This window comes from Bufo bufo, chromosome 2, assembly GCF_905171765.1.
Source record: "Bufo bufo chromosome 2, aBufBuf1.1, whole genome shotgun sequence".
Classification (NCBI taxonomy): Eukaryota; Metazoa; Chordata; class Amphibia; order Anura; family Bufonidae; genus Bufo; species Bufo bufo.
The window spans coordinates 552,094,487-552,100,647 of record NC_053390.1 but is presented as its reverse complement, the minus strand read 5'-3'; the positions used below and the strand labels follow the sequence as shown (position 1 = coordinate 552,100,647).

At 42.6% G+C, this 6,161-nt stretch overlaps 1 protein-coding gene across 2 annotated transcripts in view; it reads left to right on the top strand.

Moving 5' to 3' along the window:
* Window positions 1–619: 619 nt before the first annotated feature.
* CDKL2 (cyclin dependent kinase like 2) overlaps window positions 620–6,161 on the top strand; it is an 87,394-nt gene continuing 81,852 nt past the window's right edge. Inside the window, exon 1 of one of the 2 annotated variants that reach the window (XM_040418117.1) lies at window positions 620–691. The gene's annotated coding sequence lies outside the window, so the exon portion shown is untranslated. Of the gene's footprint in view, window positions 692–752; window positions 1,107–6,161 lie in introns of those variants that run through there. The other variant, XM_040418116.1, reaches the window with a different exon arrangement.

Below are 6,161 nucleotides of genomic sequence, written 5' to 3'. Positions count from 1 at the left end.
GATCTGGCAGGCAGTTTCAGAGAAAAGTATTGCGTGCAGGACTTTTTTCCCCATCTAAAAAAACGGATCTTAGACAGAAATGGATGACAACTGATGCAACAGGATCCGTCTTTTTACAGGATCCTGTTTTTTTTTCTCTCTCTCTTCTTCTGAGGGATCAGAAGAACGGAAAGCCAAATGGTGATGCGAACTCGGCCTGATATGTATTTACACCTACTCACCGCTACGGTTGCGACGGCGAGCAGGTAATCAGTCTGGCTGTGACACTGCAGTCTTCAAATCTAAAAAGGTTGTATGTGTATTATATTTAAACTACTATGTTGAAGAATACTATTACTACTATTTTATTATTATTATTATTAATATTTGGTCATTTTCTCACTGTAGAATATAGAAAATTGGGCTCCTTAAAGAGTAACTCTGAAGAGGGTACAGTGATGCCAAGCATACAGCCTGTGCCAACAGGAGAGATAGTGGAATTGGCAGCTCAGAGATTCAAATGCTGATTAGCATCCTGGAGAATTAATGGAGAAAAGATTTGCTGGAGTCTAGCCGGCAGGTGGCAAGGTACAATTTATCTCTCCTGGGAGGGATGTGCCCGCTTAGGTATATGTGCAGTGCAGAGCCTGGCATCTCGCCTCACCCCTGCATGGCACACGTCTGAAGCAGCCTGAGAAGCATGATCTTAGAGGTATGCTGGTGTGCGGTGCCGCTCTTCATGAATGCACTAGTGTTTCCTGTGTGTATTCCCTGCAGGGGGCAGTTGCTAGGGTGACCGGCATTCCCACTAGGCTGGTTACTATTGCTTCTATTGTATGCAGACTGGAGGTGACAAGCACAGGCGGCATCCAATACACTCCGAATACTAACCACACGTTACACACCCAGCACCGCTTCACATTCAGCCATATCAGCACTGCTTCATGTCTCTATCATTTCCATTGGGAGCCGTCACACGTTGGGCACATATGCGAATATTTCTCCTGACGCTGGATTAGTTGCAGAGAATGCTGCAGTTCTGCACTGGGATCCTGTGCCAGCCATGGATTCTTCCTTTGTCTTGTGACTCTGAATGAAGGAGCCTGATGCTTATTAAGAAGCCTTAGGTAGGTGGCATGAGTGCACAGAACAGAAAAGCCTTCCCATGCTGCATGCTGCGTATGTCAGCCTTTCACTTCTACTATTGCATCTATAGCTAGTGATGTGGGTTCATTTTGCTACCTCGTCTCCATTCTGCTTGTCTAGTACAGACAGAATCGGAAGAATTCTCTTAGGCTACATGCACACGACCGTATGTGTTTTGTGGTCCGCAAATTGTGGATCCGCAAAAAAAAAAACGGATGACATCCGTAAGCCATCCGTTTTTGTTTTTTTTGCGGATCCATTGTGACAATGCCTAAAACGGACAAGAATAGGACATGTTCTATTTTTTTTTGCGGGGCTACGGAACGGACATACTGATGCGGACAGCACGGTATATTATGAAATAACAAAGTCGTTGTAATGTGAATAGACGGGATATCTTTAGTGAGGTTTTTTGAACATTGGGGGAAATGTATTAAAAACTAATTCTAGCACTAATTGTGGCTGAGGGTGGAGTGCAAGGGATGTGCTAAATGTATTACAGTAGGCGTTTTAGACACTTTTTGCGCCTATCTAGAAAATAGGGCGTAAATATGATTTGTAAAATTAGCAAAATCTATTAATGACAAACGCCATTTTTGACACAGCATATTGGTGTAACATCCATGAGCTGAGGCCGAAAGGGTCTAACACGTCTAACAATTTGTGTCAAATTTATCCTCATTTATCACACATTGTGCCATATTCTCCATCTCCTAAAATGACGCTCCTTAAGACAAAATGGATAGATTGTCCCCATTGTGTTTGTGTTAAAATGTATGGGGTAAATTTACTATGTATACTGTGTATTTTATATACAGAACAAGTACATTGGAGTAAAATGTGCCATTTACTAAAATACAGATTTGCTCTATAATTTATGGCAATTTTTGGCAAAAGCTATAGTAAGCCTAACCCTGAACATTTTTCTTGCTACTTTTCAATAGTGATGAAAGAAGTTAAAAGTCATTGCAAATTTTACATAGATAGATAGATAGATATGAGGTAGATATAAGAAAGATAGATATTGTACATAGATAGGTAGATAGATAGATAGATAGATAGATAGATAGATAGATAGATAGATCGATAGATATGAGGTAGATATAAGAAAGATAGATATTGTACATAGATAGATAGATATATGTAGACAGATAGAGAGATAGATAAATAGATATTAGACAGATAGATATGAGATAGATAGATAGATAGATAGATTATAGATAGATAGATAGATAGATATGAGACAGATAAATATGTAGATAGATATGAGATAGATAGATAGATAGATAGACATTAGATAGATAGATAGATAGATAGATAGATAGATAGATAGATAGATAGTAGATAGATAGCGATAGATAGATAGAGATATTAGATAAATAGATAGATAGATAGATAGAGATATTAGATAAATAGATAGATAGACATTAGATAGATGATAGATAGATAGATATGTAGATAGATAGATATGAGATAGATAGATATCTAGATAGATAGATAGATAGATAGATAGATATGAGATAGATAGATAGATAGAGAGATATTAGATAGATAGATAGATAGATAGATAGACATTCGATAGATAGATGATAGATAGATATGTAGATAGATAGATAGGAGATAGATAGATAGATATGTAGATAGATGTGAGATAGATAGATATAAGATAGATAGATAGATAGATAGATAGATAGATAGATAGATAGATAGAAGATAGATAGATAGATATGAGATAGATAGAGAGATAGATATTAGATAGATAGATAGATAGATAGATTAATAGATATGAGATAGATAGATATGTAGATAGATAGACATTAGATAGATGATAGATAGATAGATAGATAGATAGATAGATAGATAGATAGATAGATTAGATAGATATGGGGAGGGGTGTCATTAGGTCAAAACTTTCTGGGCTTGTCCAGTGCCCCGAATGTTATGCTGCCCTGGTAGCATTTTTTTTTTATTTGGATATTCCCCACCCCCCTTGTACTTGTTCTGCTACTTTCGGGCTGCGCGGGCATAAGTTCAGTCACTTCGGTGCGCAATCCCGTCCTGCGGCGCGTGATCCCACGAGACCCGCCGCTGTAGGTCACGGGTCTCACAGGATCACACGCCACAGGACGGGATTGCGCACCGAAGTGACTGAACTCATGCCCACGCAGCCCGCACGTAGCGGATCAGCGAAACAAGTACAAGGGGGGTGGGGGGATGATCTGTGGGGTTGCCCAGACGGCTAGGCCCTTCACAGTAGTTATTAGCCCCTTTCAGCAGTCCCCCATTCACTGAAGGGGGGACTGCTGAAAGGGGTTAATAACTACTGTGAAGGGGGGACAGCTGAAAGGGGTTAATAACTACTGTGAAGGGGGGACAGCTGAAAGGGGTTAATAACTACTGTGAAAAGGGCCTTCCCCCCCTCCCAGTGGCGATGGGGGCGTGGCTTCATAGGGTGGGGGCATGGCTTCAAGGGGGCGTGGTACAGTGGGCTTGTGCCCTGGATGTTTTCAGACCCTAGTAATGCCCCTGGATATGGGATAGATAGATAGATAGATAGATAGATATCCAAAAAAGCAAATGATGAGGCAGCACTCCAAAGTAGGAGAAGGGTGTCAGACCCGTTTATTTCTCCATTCGCAATGTTTCAGCTCAGCTCAATGAGCCCTTCGTCAAAGTCTTTGGCTTGACGAAGGCCTCATTGAGCTGGGTTGAAACGTTGCGACTGGGAAAATAAACGGGTCTGACACCCTTCACCTACTTTGGAGTGCTGCCTCATCATTTGCTTTTTTGGATATCATCTGTGGACTTTTGCCTAAAGTTCAGGAGGAATTGCACCCAACAACACATTAGCTGTGCTGCTGCTGCTTTTTGTTTGATAGATAGATAGATAGATAGATAGATAGATAGATAGACTATTGCCAACTGAGAAAGGTCTCCAAGATAACCTGAAAATACTGGAGAAGTTCAGTAACACGTGGGCACTGCCCATCAATCCAAAGAAAACCAACATCATGGTGTTCCAGAAAAGAAACCGAAAAGCAGCCAGGCGTCCTGCCTTCCTGCTAAACAACCGTCCAATTTCAGAAACCAACAGCTACACCTACCTGGGCCTAGAAATCAGCCAATCAGGGAGTTTCAAGAAAGCCATGGAAACACTGAAAGACAAGGCGAGCAAAACCTTCTATGCCATCAGAAGGCGTCTGTATCACCTTAAAGCCCCAGTGACCGTCTGGCTTAAAATCCTTGACACCATCATCGCCCCAATCCTCCTGTATGGCAGCGAAGTCTGGGGCCCAGACATATACCCAGACCGGGCAAAGTGGGACTCTGGGCCAACACAACTATTCCACCTAGAACTCTGCAAACACTTTCTCCAGGTCCACAGGAGCACCTCAAACAGCGCCTGTCGAGCAGAACTGGGCAGATTCCCACTCTACTTTGCTGTACAGAAGAGGGCGCTATCATTCAGAGCCCATCTTCATAGCAGCAGTCCCAGCTCCTACCATCACAAAGCCTTGCTACACCAAGAAGCATCAGAAAAACAAAGCACCCTGCAACAAGTCACCCAAACCCAGCCTGCCCAAGCCACCAACCAATATAGCCTGACAAAGGGCGAAATCCAGAGGACGATACCCAAGTACAAAGAGGAGTATATTAGCGTCTGGAGGAACGACATAAGAACATCCCAGAAGCTGACAGTATACCAGAGCCTGCAGAGGGAGTACAAACTGGCCCCATATCTGGAGAAACTCCCCAATCCAAAAGACCGACAGATCCTGAGCCGATACAGACTGAGCGCCCACAGCCTGCTCATTGAATCCGGGCGTCACCGACAGAGTTACATGCCCAGGGAGAGCAGACTGTGCCAGCAGTGCGACCAGGAGGCCGTGGAGGATGAGGCTCATTTCCTGCTGCGGTGCCCCAAATACTCAGCAGTGAGGGAGACTCACTTCAGGAGACTGTCTGATCTCTGCCCAGACTTCACCTCCATGGAGGAGGAAGAGAGACTCTCCATACAGCTGGGGGAAGAGGAGAACACAGCGGCCACAGCAGCACAATATATTACTGCCTGCCATAGACTGAGAGAAGCCTGATATACCATGGACTCCTATACCCCCACCCTGTATATAATTAATTCCCACTTGCTTTGGCAATGCTAAAATGTATTTAGTCCTGCCAATAAAGCGGATTTGATTTGATTTGATAGATAGATAGATAGATAGATAGATAATAGATAGATAGATAGATAGATAGATAGATTGATAATACATAGAGATAGATAGATAGATAGATAGATAGATAGATAGATAGATAGATAGATAGATAGATAGATAGATAGATAGATAGATAGATAGATAGATAGATGTAAGACATTCCTTTTGGGATTACTTCTCTAATAATAATATTTATTTATAGAGCGCCACCATATTGCGCAGCGCTTTACAATTGAGAGGGTTTGTGTACAAACCAAATTAGACATCACTGATCTGCGCTCTAATACACAATTCAGACACTAGAAGTGAGGGTCCTGCTGAGAAGAGCTTGCAATCTATGAGGAAGTAGGTGACACAAAAAGTATAAAGTGCTTGTTGTCTATAATGGTCCGGCCATCTTTCTACTAAACAGAGTGGTGCAGACAGAGCAGCATGAGCCAGCGCAATGACTGAGGAGATTACTGTTGGAGGACAGCATCCGCTTCTTCTTCTCTGCACTGGGACTGCAGACTGGATCTCGTAGACACCAGTCTAAGGGCGGTTTCACGCTACGCTTAAAAAAAAAAAAAACCTGGGTGTGATGTTTGTTCGGACATTTTCCTATATATTTCTCTATAACAAAAAGTCTGACAGTTTGACTAAGGCTACTTTCACACTTGCGGCAGAGTGATCCGTCGCCGGAACTGCCTGCCAGCAATCTGCATGCAAACGGAGAGCATTTGTAGATGGATCCGGGTGCGGATCCGTCTCACAAATGCATTGCAAGAATGGTTCCGTCTCTCTGGATGTCATCCGGAGAAACGGATCCATTATATATTTTTT